The sequence below is a fragment of the Pistacia vera genome, unplaced genomic scaffold (assembly GCF_008641045.1).
Source record: "Pistacia vera cultivar Batoury unplaced genomic scaffold, PisVer_v2 Contig351, whole genome shotgun sequence".
Lineage (NCBI taxonomy): Eukaryota > Viridiplantae > Streptophyta > Magnoliopsida > Sapindales > Anacardiaceae > Pistacia > Pistacia vera.
Window position 1 is genome coordinate 949997 of NW_022196170.1, and position 15991 is coordinate 965987.

At 31.4% G+C, this 15991-nt stretch overlaps 1 pseudogene; it reads left to right on the forward strand.

The window, feature by feature from the left end:
* Nucleotides 1-1216: 1216 nt before the first annotated feature.
* On the forward strand, nt 1217-6453 carry LOC116139488 (annotated as a pseudogene).
* Nucleotides 6454-15991: the final 9538 nt, after the last annotated feature.

A 15991-nucleotide genomic window follows, 5' to 3' on the forward strand; every position in this document is an offset into this window, starting at 1 on the left:
CTAATAGACTAAAGTTGAAGGAAAGTAGAAGCAGGGATAAGCGCACAACTCTAATTTGAATTTCATTTCATCCAATGTTGTGAATTTTCTGATAAAGCAGTATTTACACTAGTTGGATATAACTAAGCCCTAAACACACTCAAAAAATAAGGCCCTGAGGTTATCAGAACCGAGACTAAAAATATGATGCAATACCCCTAATCTTTTGTTATAAAATACAGAACTGAATAATATCAAATAAAATCCATCAAAATATTTTCTTTACAAAAAATGGCCAGCCCATTGCAAAGAAGAGCTTATCCCCATTCAGTATTGCAACAATTATTTACTAAATCATCACAAATTTTTTGCTTGGAAATTAAAAATAAGAGTCCAATCAAAATTAAACCATCACCATTTTCAAGGAATTTAAGAAGCAATTGGAACCCCTGAAAATTTGTACAAGGATTCTTTTCCAAAGTTCCAATTTCACTTTTGACAGATCAATCTCACCAGAGAAACAACCTCTAAGCAATCATAATTTCATTACAACATCCATGCTTTATGTCTCTTAGGTCCCCCTCTGTCTTCTTTTTCACAGACAGCAGTAGGGGTTAACTGTATTGGAATCTCAAAACCAATTATAAGTTGGTTTAGGCCTCTCACTCTTGTCAACAAAGACAGAGCACCAACTTCTTGTCTCTACCTCTTAACAGACACTAGAGAAATAACAAACAATTCCTATAAAAGCTATTTTAACTTGATATCATGGCCTAAAATTCCTAAAAACACTTTTCTTTTTTTTTTTTCTTTTTTTTTTTTGGCACAATAATGCATAAAGGAAGTCCGATTGAAGTTTCTTCTTCCATAATTAATCATATTTCAGAATATTTTGGCACCCACTTCTAAAACCAAATGAAAACCTGAAATTATGAAATAAAATAGCAGGGTGACTGTAACATGAAACGTTAGCACATCAAGGAAAAAGCTCATTAGAAGGCCTAGTAAATCAATAAATCCTACCATCTATTATCTAAATCAATTATAACTAATGCAAAATATATAATATAAGATGACATACTACAGAAACAGAAACATAAACGTTAGCACAAGGTTGAAGAAGATGAAAAGTTTTCAGTATTGTCTAATAAGAGGGTACTGGACGTCTGATACCCCCTATCGAACAATATCAAAATACTTATGTGAAAATTAGATATACCCTCTATAATTCTATTGGATGTTCAATACCCCACAATCAGACAATATCAGACACTTTTCATCTACTTCAACCTTGGGTTGCAAAAAGGTATCAATAACCTCTAATCATTGTTTTAAAACCCGGATCAGAGGATAATCTGTTTTGCTGTTTGGGTCACGGGTCAACCAGTTGGTTGGATCGGTGACGTCAGCAATAATTTAATTTTTTAAAAATTACATATTAATCCCTTATATTTTAATATTTACAAAAATATCCCTCAAAAATTTCAAGTTAGTCCCTAAAATTTTTATTTATTTTAAAATACCCCAAAAAATTTACCAATTTATCCCTAAACTTTTGATTTATCTCCAAAACACCCCTAAAATAACAAATTTGTCCCTATAAATTTGAAATATTACAAATACCCCCTAAACCCTGAACTAGACCGAAAAAGCTGCTTGGTCCCAATCAAACCGGTCCGGGTTTTAATACAGAGCCTCTAATAGTAGTCCCATGTTTCATAAAAAACATCAAAATTCTTCAAGTTGCAACATCTTTATTTAAAAATGGGTAACTTACCCTTTCATCCTTAAGGTTTGAAGTATATTGCATTTACCTCCAATATTATGGGATATGAACAGTTTAATCTAGTCATATGAGACTTTTTAATAAAAAGTCTGGATTAGCCTTGTTGTCTTATTTACATGTTATTAGAAAGTGAAGAAAACGTATATATAAAAGTAAATGTGCTAAAAATGGTTCCTATTATATATATAATTAATACTCTTATGAAANTCATTAAATCCGCCCCTGATTGTCTAATAAGAGTGTATTGGACGTCTGATATCCCCTATCGAACAATATCAAAATACTTATGTGAAAATTACATATACCCTCTATAATTCTATTGGATGTTCAATACCCCACAATCAGACAATATCAGACACTTCTCATCTTCTTCAACCTTGGGTTGCAAAAAGTTATCGATACCCTCTAATCATTATTTTAAAACCCGGACCGGAGGGCAATCCGTTTTGCTGCCCGGGTCACGGGTCAACCGGTTGGTTGGATCGGTGACGTTAGTAATAATTTAATTTTTTTTAAATTACATATTAATCCCTTAAATTTCAATATTTACAAAAATATCCCTAAAAAATTTTAAATTAGTCCCTAAAATTTTTATTTATTTCAAAATGCCCTAAAAAATTACCAATTGATCCCTAAACTTTTGATATATCTCCAAAACACCCCTAAAATAACAAATTTGTTCCTATAAATTTGAAATATTATAAATACCCCCTAAACCCTGAACTAGACTGGAGAAGCTGCCGGGTCCCGATTGAACCGGTCCGACCTACCGGTCCGGTCCGGGTTTTAATACAGAGCCTCTAATAGTAGTCCCTTGTTTCATAAAAAACATCAAAATTCTTCAAGTTGCAACATCTTTATTTAAAAGTGGGTTATTTACCCTTTCATCCTTAAGGTTTGAAGTATATTGCATTTACTTCCAATAGTATGGGATATGAATAGTTTAATCTAGTCATATGAGACTTTGTAATAAAAAGTCTAGATTAGCCTTCTTGTCTTATTTACATGTTATCAGAAAGTGAAGAAAACATATATATATAAAAGTAAATGTGCTAAAAATGGTTCCTATTATATATATAATTAATACTCTTATGAAAAATTAATTTTTTTTTCTTTTAGATGTATATATATTACTTGTTTTTAATTATATTTTTTTCATTTATAATAACATGTGTATAAGACAATAAGGGTATTATAAACTTTTTATTGAAAAGTTTCACCTGATTGAACTAAACTGTATTTTTTTTTTTTTTTTTGGTTAAGTTTTGAACTAAACTATTCATATCACATTATAGTGGAGATTAGTATAATATATTCAAAACCTTAAGGATGAAAGTACAAATAACGCGTTAAAAATTAACCAAAACAACCAATATTAACTACCCATCTATTAAAAAAAAAAAACCATAATTAACTGTTTTTTGCACACAAAATCGAATTAAGCATCTATTTATAACTTTAGTTTTCGAATTCTTTAATGGGGGCAAGAATTAGTCTAACTCTTGAAAAAAAAAGAAATTATATTAAATAATGCTATTTTAGGGGTGGAGTTTTTTTTCTTAGTAAATATTATTTGACTAAACTATTAAGAAATTTATTTTTAATATATTCATATTTTCGTGGAATTGTTTTTCTATATATTCTCAACACGTTACCCGTTTCAATTATCTTTCACGTATAATTGTTTTTTTGTGTCAAGCTAACAATTATATTTTTTAATTCAATTATTTTGTTACTTTTGGATAAATTATTTTGTGTTTGTGACTACGTAAAAATAAGTGTTGCATTTACAATAAAACTTAATTTTTTTTTTTAATAATGTCGTTTTACTAAGCCATGTCAATAATTATATTCGTTCATGATTTTTTTCCCCTTTATATTTTTGCACTATATAGCTTATCAAATAGAAACAAAAGTTTAGATTAAATAAAGTGTATAATAATTCACCGTAAGTTCAATATGTACAAAATTAACACAAAATGTTTCACAAATTTATTTTATTTTATTTATTAAAAAAAACAAAACTAAGAAAATGTGTTACCGAAGGTCAATTTATTTATGAGTAATACTACGTTTACACCATATTCATTACATCATGATGTGGGATATGCCACAACCACACAAATTTTTAATTATTTTAAAATTTTAATATTATAATAGAATTTGTATGATTGTCACATATGACACATCATGATATAATGAAAATAGTGTAAAAAAATGGTGTAAATATAGCATTACTTTTTATTATAATATTAAAAATTAAAAATAATTAAAAATTTATATAATTGTGACTACACCATATCACACGATATAATAAATATGGTGTAAAAGAATGATGTAAACGGAGTATTACTCTTTAAATTTAAAATCGAAGTCTGCCCGGCTTCGGGTGATATCATTGAGCCGGGTCGGTTTTGTTGTTTTAGATAAGTCTGTAACCCTAAACCCTAAAAATATCAATTGGGGTTTTGCACACTTCGATTCAATTTCGAGGTTCCTTTCTTTCACCGGTGAGTCACGAAAATCCTTACTACTGGTTTTTTTTGTTTTTTTCCGTTACTGGGGTTTGATTCATTGTTGATATTTTCATCCTAAAGTTATTATTTTTATGCATTTCTGTTCACTATCGTATTTGTTTTTGTTGTAAGGTTTATTTGATTTATTGTGAGAAAAGATGGTGAGGCCTTATACGATGAAAGGGCATAAGAGGATATACGATGAAAGGGCATAAGAGGAAGAAGAAGAGTGAGGAGGATAAATATGATGGGGAGGGAGAAGAAGAGGAAGAAGTCGCGGAAGAGCAGCCTGACGGATTTGATGAGAAGGACGATCAAGGACAAGAAGAAGAAGCGGTATATGAGATGGAGGGCATCCCTATTGGCCCGTCCAACCGAAATGCAAAGAAACCGGGAGTTATATTTGTTCTAGAGAAAGCTTCTCTTGAGGTTGCAAAAGTTGGAAAGGTTGGTACCTTGAATTCTTCTCTAATTGTATAGATTTTTAAGGCTTGTAGCGTGAAAGTTTATATATAGTGTTATTTTATTTTTTTGTGGGTTTTGTTTGTGCAGAGTTACCAGATATTAAATTTGGATGGTCATGCTAATTTCTTGAAGAGGAATAAAAAAAATCCGGGTGATTACAGGCCTGACACTGTTCATCAGGTTAGTGAGTTGAAAATTAGAAGCTTTTTTTGTGAGCTTAAAAGTTTATTAAATTTTGAATTGAAGAGTATGCTGCAACTAATTGATGGCTGAACTGATATTGACATATCTTAGGTGCTGATTAGAATCTTAATCAAAGGGTTTTTTAATCCCTCGGAGTGTAGACTAACTTGTTATGCTAAATTGAAATGCTGTAATATCAATATGTATAGTTATGTTATCTTAACCTTGTTTTTAATAATATACAGTATCTAGTTTTATTTCTGTAAACTGTAATAATCCTAATTAATGTTGGTTTTAGGCTCTCTTATCAATTTTAGACAGCCCACTTATCAAGGCTGGGAGGTTGCGAGCTGTGTATGTTAAGACGGAGAAAGGTCTTCTTTTTTAAGTTAAACCACATGTCCGTCTACCGAGGACATATAAGCGTTTTTCTGGTATCATGTGTAAGTTCGGCTGATCTCTCTTTAAGCATTGTCTTGCTTCTCATGTGATTATGCTCTCTTTTTTACATTTGAGGAGGATTTCTATTTTGTCAATTTTTACTTTTAAAATTAATGAAGTGCAGCTGCTACTAAAGCTAAGTATAACTGCTGCTGGTAAGCGTGAGAAACTATTGCATGTGATCAAGAATCCTGTTACTCAGTATTTGCCTGTAAACTCTCAAAAGATAGGTAAGCTTAAATGTGCCTAGTCATTACATCTTATATGTTGCTATTGGAAATACTAGAGGTTGTTTGCTTGCATTACAGGTTTCTCATATAGTTCAGAAAAATGGGTTAAGATGAGGAATCATGTGGCCACTATCAGCGATGATATGGGCCTTGTTTTTGTGGTATGCTCAGAAGTAACATTTGTTTAATACACATTATACTGTAACTTTTGCTTTCGTGTCTTTATTTTGTCTGATGTAAACTTCTATTCTCTATGATATAATATCATATGCATTTTCAGGTTGGCGCAATGGCCAATGGGAAGATTCAGATGGATTACACAGATGACTCAATAGCTAGTAAGTTTCTGGTGTATCATTTATTCCCTGCTTAAAAATGCTTCTTTTTTGTTTTTCTTCAGAAGTCCTGGAGTCAATATACATCTTACCATGCATATTATAATGTCTGGTTCAATCTGCATTTTCTTCTTTCCTCTTTCTGAAACTCTTTAGAATTGGAGCTCAGCCTCTTATTTGTTATAAAATTTCTTCGTTGTCAAGGGTTTTGGACCTCCTCCAGTTGAAACTCTTAACATCTCAGAGAAGCTGAGTTGAAAACAACTAATAGCCAAACTTTTTTGCTTTCTGTTTTAATTTGAATTTTCCGCATTATCTAAAAAAGAAGAGAAGGAAAAAAAAAAAAAAAAAATCTATCCTAGTTGTGTTATTTAATACCATTTTGTATTTGGAGCTAATAATGTGGTGTTCTCTTTATTACTATTTTTGTTTCTCCAGTTTTTGGCTATCCAATGAGTGTTGCCCACTGCATCGTAAGAATTTGTAAGGCTCTGGAAGATAAGTGGGATATATTGTAAGAGCCAATTTAACTGTCCCAGAGGGATTAATTCAATATTTGAGTAAATTTATTGTTGTAGTGATCATGTAAACTACATAATATTGGGCTTCATGATATTCAGTTAAGTTTCACTTTTATTGTGCCTCAAATGCTTATATTGAGTCACCATGTTAAGTACTGCATATAAATTTTTACATATATGGTTAATTGTTAATGTTTTACGTATAAATTATATTTACAAATTCTTTTATATGATGTGTTGGAATATTAATTCTCAAATCATGTAGTCATTACTCTTCCATCATAATATTATTCTTATTTTATTAATTAAATATTTTTTGAGTTAATTATATATTTTTTATTTATTTTGTATTATGTTAATATTTATTACATAATTTTAGATATATATATTGTATCCCATTAGTATCAAATTGTCAGGCTCTCATTTTTGGTCTTTAGGCATAGTATTTTGTCTTTGAAATTTAATAATATTTCTAACCATTTTCAGGAATAGAAGAAAAAAATATCTATTGACTCGTTGAATATTGGAAGCATCCAAGTTTGCTTAGTGCCGATCATCTTTTAGGGAAGTCAAAAGGAAATGAATTATCGTGGAAGGGATGAACCAGCAAATACAATACAAATATAAGTGTAGGGAAACAGGTTTGATTAAGTGCAAGGGTGTGACGCCTATATATCGTGGCACATATCATATGAAACTACTAAATGGATTGCAACAAGAGAGGTAAGTATATAATGTATTAAATTATTGGTTTTATATTAATTTTAATTAACATTTATATTATTGAGGGTGTTGTTAGTGTCTGTTTGCATGTTATCCAACATGGAGTGGGGTAACTTTAGGTCATCACACCTTTCACTAATTCACTATGATCATGATTATGTGCTAATCTTAGATCTAATTTATCTAAGATTCATAGAAATATTAAATTATATCATCGTGGTAAGATAGAGCAAGCTTGATAGCATCAAAGTGCACATGAGAGTATCCTTCACGGATCTATTGGGCAATGGATTCTTGAGGGATTTCCAAAGTAACATATTGTTCTTGAGTTGTGGTTGAAATTTGACATTTATCAAAAGTACTAGTCTAGACATACTCTTTTACTAGCTTTCTGGAAGGTCTAACAAGAGTTTTAAAGATTTTAGAGAAAGACAAAGAAGACTTAGAAATGACTATATAAGGATTTACAAGTGAAGGGATATCTTGGATTTTTTTATTTTTTAGGATATAAGATATTTTATACAAACTATTTACTTTAAATTACTTTAAAAGAAGATCTAGATAAGTTAATATTTATTGGAGTGGTAAACGTGGATAAAGCTAAAAAAGATTCTATAAGTGTGAGCTCAACCTCTTGGATGTGTAATATGACCTCAAATAGCAAGAATAGCTCAAGACCCGTAACAAATTAAGAACATAAAACCTCATTTGTGGTCTGACAAGCAAACAAATGCAATTAAGAGTCTTAAACGCAAATTCTTTGATACACAACCATTGAAGATTCCCTCTTTTGGGAAACAAATTCTTCAGACGAATGTTAGTGACACTCATTGGGGTGTAATGCTTTTTGAACAAGATGATGATAAAGTACGACATTTGTGTGGATACTAGAGTGGACAATATTTCTTTCATGTTTCCTTCATACTTTTAAACTTGCCTTCGACCTCAAGGGTGTAGTAATATTCTGATAATGGTAAGAATAGCAAAAGATCTCATATATTATTTTCATTTGTGTTCCTAATGTGTTTTTATTTTCACTAGCCCTTTTAGATGATATTAGAAGATGTGTGGTTGTAAGTGTGTGGAACAAGAGGAGGGCATTAACCGATCGTTGTGTTGATCGGCTTCCATGTAGGTTGGCTATCATAGTTTCCCACATGCATAAACTCACTCTATTAGACACCTGATTTGTCCAATATCAGCATGCTTGCATAGGAATGGCACATATGACTTTGAATGTTGGAACAATCATTATGACATTGTTTCCTAATTTCAATATATCTCTCTCTGACGTTCATTGCTCTAAAGCTCTTAAAGTTAAACTACAGATTGTCGGTGCAGATTTGAATCCAGGAAGTATTGTAACTACTTTGTATTACTAGATGGTTTGGCAAATCCAAGACCGTGCTCTTGATCTCGCTATTCCTATGACTATTAATGTTGATCAACACAACGATTGGTCAAATTTATGGTTAAGGCACTCCTCTTATCCCACACACACTTACACCCACACATCTTCTAACATTATCTAAAAGGGCTAGTGAAAATAAAAACACATTATGAATACAAATGAAAATAATATATGAGATCTTTTGCTATTCTTACCATTATCAGAATATTACACCCTTGAGGTTGAATGAAGGTTTAAAAGTATGAAGGAAACATGAAAGAAATGTGCAAGAGAGAAATGTATGCAGGATAGAAATGTAAAGATTTTTCACAAAAGAACAATGTAAGAGATCTTAACTTTTTCACAATGACTCATCTTCCAACGAGAAGAGAAGACTCTTTATTTATAGAGTAATACAAGACATCTCATTTAATACACATTAAAGAGATATTTAATGCATAATTTGACATATTTTACTATTTGAATTTTTTTTTTTTAACCTTACTTACAATATTTGACTTTTGTATCTTACACGGGAAGTATTACACTTGAGTTGGCAAACTGTCATATAGTCCACGTCTATTTTGTAGATAAATATAAATGACAAACATTTATTTTAAAGACATGTAAAGCTTTAATCATCTGACAAGTTTGTAACATGCCACGAGTCTTCATCTTGGAAATCGAGACAACCCATTGCTTGAATCCAATCAACATAAATTTGTCGAGAAGATGAATCTAGATAAGTATCTGGAGAAATGTCTGGAGACTGAGATAGTTGTCTTACAGAAGTACTGGGTGCATGCTTGGATTTATGAAGATAATAATCACGAGACTACTGAAGCTCTTTTTCTTGCACAATATCTGGCTGAGAATCTGGGTATCACCATTCTAGATAGTTTAAAGTGACATTTAATTGAGTAATGATATAACTTATGCATGTTTGTTTGACCTGGAGTAATTTCTCAGTGTAGGCTAGAGGAAAGAGTTCTCATGGAGCATCATCGTGAAAAGATGGTCATATCTCATCTGGAATTGTTTGATTTTTCTTAAAAAGAATTTTTTGAATTAACCTAATCTCAAGAGGATGGTCAAACATATTAAGGATGAGATCATATGGATAAGACCAATGAAATGTGACTTGATGCTGTGAAAAACATAGGCTATCAGATCTGATAGAGTGGTGTTTATGAAAAAACATGTTAGACCATACCATTTTGGTGGACATGGGACCTCTGTAATAAGCAAATTGATGAGCAAACACAGATTTCCATTTTTTCTGAGTTTTGAACCATTTGAGAAAAGTCATCAAAGAGTATAACTTAGAGGTTCAAGATGATTGATACTGGAAAATCATTTTCAACATATAATGGACTGGGAATTGAATTGCAATGTGGTACTGGTGTAACATATACTGAAAGAATCATTATAATTCTTCTAGAAATATGATATCTGAACCAGGAGGTAAACAAAAGATTTTTGAAAATGGGTAATCTTGATGGACACCTAACATATCATATATGGATTGTCCATACTTTTCAATGCATTGTATCTGATAAAAAAACATGAGGGTGGTGACATTTTCATCAATGATACGAGTTCGAACAAGGTCAAGAAATTGGGAGATGTGTCCAGCATATGATTTGGTGAAGAAGAGAATGAACAAGAATTGGATTGGGTTAGTGGTTGATACATGAAACAAAGGAGTGGTTTTGACCTAGGGTTCATGAAACAAACTTGTTTAGCTTTAAGTCTAGATAAATAATCTGTAATGGTATTGGTGTGACCCTTTACGTGTTGTGCTCAATTAAATGCCATTTCAGACTATCTAGAATGGTGGTACCCAGATTCTCAGTCAGATATTGTGTAGGAAGAAAAGCTTCAGATATCTTCATAAATCCAAGCGACAACAATACATGCATGCATCAAGTACCTCTGCAAAGTAGTCATCTCATTCTCTAGACATTTTTCCAGATACTCATCCAGATTCATCTTCTCGACAAATTCCTACTGATTGGATTCAAACAATAGGTTGTCTAGATTTTCAAGATGAAGACTCGTGATACATTACAAACTTGTCAGATGATTAAAGCTTTACATGTCTTAAAAATAAATGTTTATGTCCTTTATGTTTATCTGTAAAATAGATGTTTATCTTCAGTGTAAGATGCAAGAGTCAAATATTGTAGGCAAGATTAATTTTTTTTTCCCCAAAAAGTCAAATATGTCAGGCTATGTATTAAATGAGATGTCTTGTATTACTCTATAAATAGAGGGACTCGTCTTTCCGTTGAAAGAGGAAGTATTGTGAAAAAGCTAAGATCTCTTATATTGTTATCTTGTGAAAAACTTTTACATTTCTATCTTGAATACATTTCTCTCTTGTATATTTTTCTCTTTCATATTTCCTTCATACTTTTAAACCTTCAACCTCAATGGTGTAATATTCTGATAATGGGAAAATATCTTTTATATTATTTTCATTTATGTTTTTAATGTATTTTTATTTTCATTGGCTCTTTTAGATGATGTTAGAAGATGTGTGGGTGTAAGTATGTGTGGGATAAGATGAGGGCTTTGACTATAGATTCAACTGATCTTTGTGTTGATTGACTTCCATGTAGGTCGACTATCATAGTTTTTCACATGCATAAACTCTATAATAATCTTCTAGCACTATCTCTGATGTGTAGTAACCCTTTTAAGAGGAGGCTTTTGACCATAGATCCGACCGATCACATTTTTATGCACATATCTTTCCTGACCATTCTCCCATTTGAAAACATGTCAAATGATGAATAATAACCTCTCTTGTAATATGTTAAATGCTCATGACACAACAATTTCCATTAATTGTCATTAAACTTCAATTTTCTATAATTCACATATAAATCCATCAATTGTAAATTATAGCTTCAAACCAAGTTCAATTTCTTTTGTGTGACAAGAATTAAGGTTTCCTAATACTAAACCTAGAAACTCAATTCTTATTTCATATTAAAGGGAGGTTTTCATTATCTTGTGTGAAGAAACCACTCTTTTGCAAATATTCTACTCCATATCTCTATTTGACTCTTTATCCTAACATAATTCATAAGAAATTTAGGGTGTGTTTATTTTATTATTTTGGGTAGGATTTTTGAAAAAGTTGAGTTGGGTGATTATTACGAGGTAGGATTTGAAAATTAACAAAAAGACCTCTTAGATTTGTTAATTTAGCTAAATACTCCATCATAAAACATTGAACATTAACAAAAACATCTTCACCCACCCATTAAATGACGATAGCGAGCCACCACTCTCAGAGGGTGGTCGGCAGTTGCCATAATGGCATACGACCGGTTGGATTTGGTTGATAGTGTCCAGATATGGCCTTTTACGGTTAGTTCTATGCCCAGATTTGGTCGTTGATGGCTAGATCTGGTCATGTTTGGTCGTCAACGACGGCCATATCTTGGCCGTCAACAGCTAGATCTTTGGCTATAGATCGGACCTTTTTCAGCTAGATCTACAGTGAATCTGGTTGGATAACGCTAGATCGGTGCACTACCGACCATATCTAACTAGTAGTGCTCCATTATGCCAGATTTCGGTCACCTTCCGATAGTGGTGGCTAGAATCTGACAAATGTGGGTGGGTGGGGGTGTTTTTGTCAATTTTTAAACTTTTTTTTTTGGTATTTAGTTAAATTAACAAACTTAGGGGGTTTAAAAATAGTTGAATAAAACAGTCAAAATAGGGAAAAAAATATGTATTTTGGGGAGGATATGGTAGAAATATTAAAACAAACACAACCTTAATAACTTGAAATACATAATAATTATATAAGATAAGGAGTTGAAATTTACCTCCAAATATTTTTAATAAGGGAAAAAATACAAAACACTTGAAAGATTTCAACTAAAAAACTTAAAGTTTCAAAGAATGAAGTAAAATCTATGGAGAAGTGTTGAAGAAGATGATAGAATAATTGAGATGTGTTGAAGAAAATTGATGGAGAGTGGTAAAAAAAATGGGTTGACTGACTTATATAAGCTAAATCAAGAATTTTTAGCAAAATTCATTCATTTATCTTTTGCTTTTAATTACTTATGGATTATAAAGCAAATTGGAGTGATATAATTCCATTAATGGAATTTTTCTATAATAACAGTTATCAGGTTACTATCCAGATGACACCATATGAAGCTCTATATGGAAGAAAGTGCATATCACCTTTGTATTAGGATGAAGTATGAGAGAAGTCTTTGGTTCAAACCTTAGGACTAGAGATGACTCAAAAGATAATTAAAGATATCAGGTTAATTAGAGAGAGAATGAAACAAGCCCAAGATCACCAAAAGAATTATGCAAACTTGAAAAGAAATGAAGTGGAATTTCAAGTGGGGGACAAAGTGTTTGTTAAAATTGCCCCACACAAACATGTCAGGAGATTTGGCAAAGAAGTAAAGTTTGTTGTGCGATACATTGGTCATTTTAAAGTGCTAGAAAGGATTGGGAAAGTAGCTTACAGACTTGCATTACCACCGAGCATGGAACAAGTGCATAATGTTTTTCATATGTCCTTGTTACGCAAGTACATAAATGATCCTTCTCATGTATTACAGGCAGAGGAAGTGGCACTGAAGGAGAATTTGATTTATAAGGAGTGTCCAGTCCAAATATTGGATAGAAATATTAAATAGTTACAGAATAAAAGTATTCCACTCGTCAAAGTTCTTTAGAGAAATCACAAGGTCGAAGAAACTACTTGGGAATTGGAGCAAGACATGAGAGACTGCTAACCGAGTTATTTGTTTAATTTCGAGGATGAAATTCCTATAAGGAGAGGAGAAATGTAAACTCCATCGATACGTCTAAGGGTAAAATATTCTTATCACTTTTATGTGCTAAGTTAACTACCATGCACATGTTTTAGGGGTAAAGTGGTAAAATAATGATGATATTTTGTTGGCTTGACAAGACAAGGATAAAGAAGGATTTAGGAGTAATTAAAAGAAAGTTATTAAGGGCAAAAAGGGAAATGATGTTATAAGTCATTAAATGCAAGACAAATGAATGATTTTTGTTAAAAAAATCTTGAATTTAGCTTGTATAAGTCGGTCAACCCATTTTTTTTTTTTACCACTTTCCATGATCTTCTTCAACACATCTCCATTATTTCATCTTCTTTAACAATTCTCCATAGATTTTACTTCATTGAAACTTCAAGCTTTTTAGTTGAAATCTTTTAAGTGTTTTGTATTTATTCCCTTATTAAGAATATTTGGGGGTAAATTTCAACTTCTTATCTTATATGACTATTATGTATTTCAAGTTATTAAATTTTTTATTAATTATGTTAGGATAAAAAGTCAATTGCAGATAAGGAGGAGGAAATTTGTAAAAGAGTGGTTTTTTTACACAAGGTAAGAGAAACCTCCTTTTAATATAAAATAATAATTATGTTTCTAGGTTTAGTGTTAGGGAACCTTAATTTTTATCACACAAAATAAATTGAGTTTGTTTTGATGTTATAATTTGCAATTGATAGATTTATATGTGAATTGTAGAAATTGAAGTTTGATGGCAATTAATGGAAATGGTTTTTGTTATGAGCATTTAACATATTACAAGGGAGGTTATTATTGATCATTTGACATATTTTTACAAGTGAGAATGGTTAGGAAATGTTAGAGAGTAAGTGGAGGTAAACAAGTATGAAAAAACCTTAAAAAAAGGCATGTCACCATAGTTGCCTCTGTCATATCCGTGGCCTTCTAAGCGATTTTTGGACATCTTAACTATCGAAATGAGTTGAGACCTAAACATGAAAGTTGTAGACATTTTTTTAAGCTTTAAAACGAGACCAAAATCATATCAATCTAATGTGTATAACTTGAGATATGCCTTCTTGAATATGACATGTGCAACATGACTATCTCAAAAGTGTTTCCTATTTCTTAATTTAATTTTTTTCGCCTAATAATCTATGATTGATTTCAAGTATAAAAATGATGCTTAAAGAGTTTTGAAGCATGTTTGAATGAGTGATTATGGTGATTATTTTAACGATTGTATGAGCATGTATGTTTGATGTAATGAATGATCATGGAAAATATATGTAAAGAATATATATATATATATATATATATATGAGCTTGTTTATGTATAAATAAGCATAAGTATGGTAAGTTTTCCATGAGTTTGTTATGCATTGATGAGATAGACATGATGTACTGATACGTTCATGTATGGAGATTGTATGATTTTAAGAATCTAGCATGTCAAGCATATTAATGATTAAAGAAGGGAGACTTGATCCTAAGTTTGAGCTAAATGCTTTCAAAGTACATAGACATGCATTTTCATGAATAAAGTGATTGTTTTAAGTTTTATGGAAGCTGTAGTCATGTTATGGGGAACCTGAGCTAACTTATGCACATACCTACGCAAGAAAAAAATGAACAGTCCATAGCATGCATGACCATGTGAACTATGTTATAAGTTAAGGTTAGCTCTTGGCCAAAGTTCTTGTAATCCATGCCTCAACTTAGTCCAATTGGCAGATAGTAAAGAGTTTTAAAGAGAATTATATTTACACATGCATGACATTGAAGTGCCTCGTTCATGATACATTAAAGGAAAAGTATTACATGAATTATGTTATGGGTTATGATATGATTAATATGTAAAGGATGTTTATTTTGGATTGATGTGTATAGTTTGATGCATACAATCTAACTTTTATTAAATAATGAATATATTTTGCTCATAAATGATGAGAGATATTTTATATTTGTTTCCGTTGTTAAACTATTGTTAAACAATTGTTAAACAATTGATGTAGTTGTTTTCTTTAAACTATATTTATCATATATAGTAATGTAAATGAGAGGAGAAATTTTTATTTATTTATTTTCATATAATACATGTTTGTAAACAAGATTTAGGTTTTAAATTACACAATCTTCCAAACGTGAATTCTCTAAGTTTCCATCGTAATAGAATGCTTTAGGGGTATTCGGTTGGAGGGGGGTGTTAAAGTTGGTATCAAAATTATATCATGAATATTTTATGCACTTATTATCATTGTTTTAAAAACCGGACCGGTCGGTCAGACCGGTTCGACCGAGAATCAGTTATGACTCCGATCCGGTTTACTATATAAATCAGTAACATATTCAAAATTGCTTTGGACCAGTAACAGATCGGCTGAATAGTGTTAAACCGTCGGTCTGACTGGACTGGAGCTTAAATCGGTCCACTAATTGAAACCTACAATAACCCTAAAACAATCGCATTCCCAAATTGTATCTTCTTTTCATTCTTTATTTCATTTCAATCGAGCTTCATCCTTCACTGATTTCGCTCCAAATTGCATCTTCTTCAACTTCAAACAAAGATCAAAGTGAAGAAACTCTAAAGTTTAAAGAAAATTGA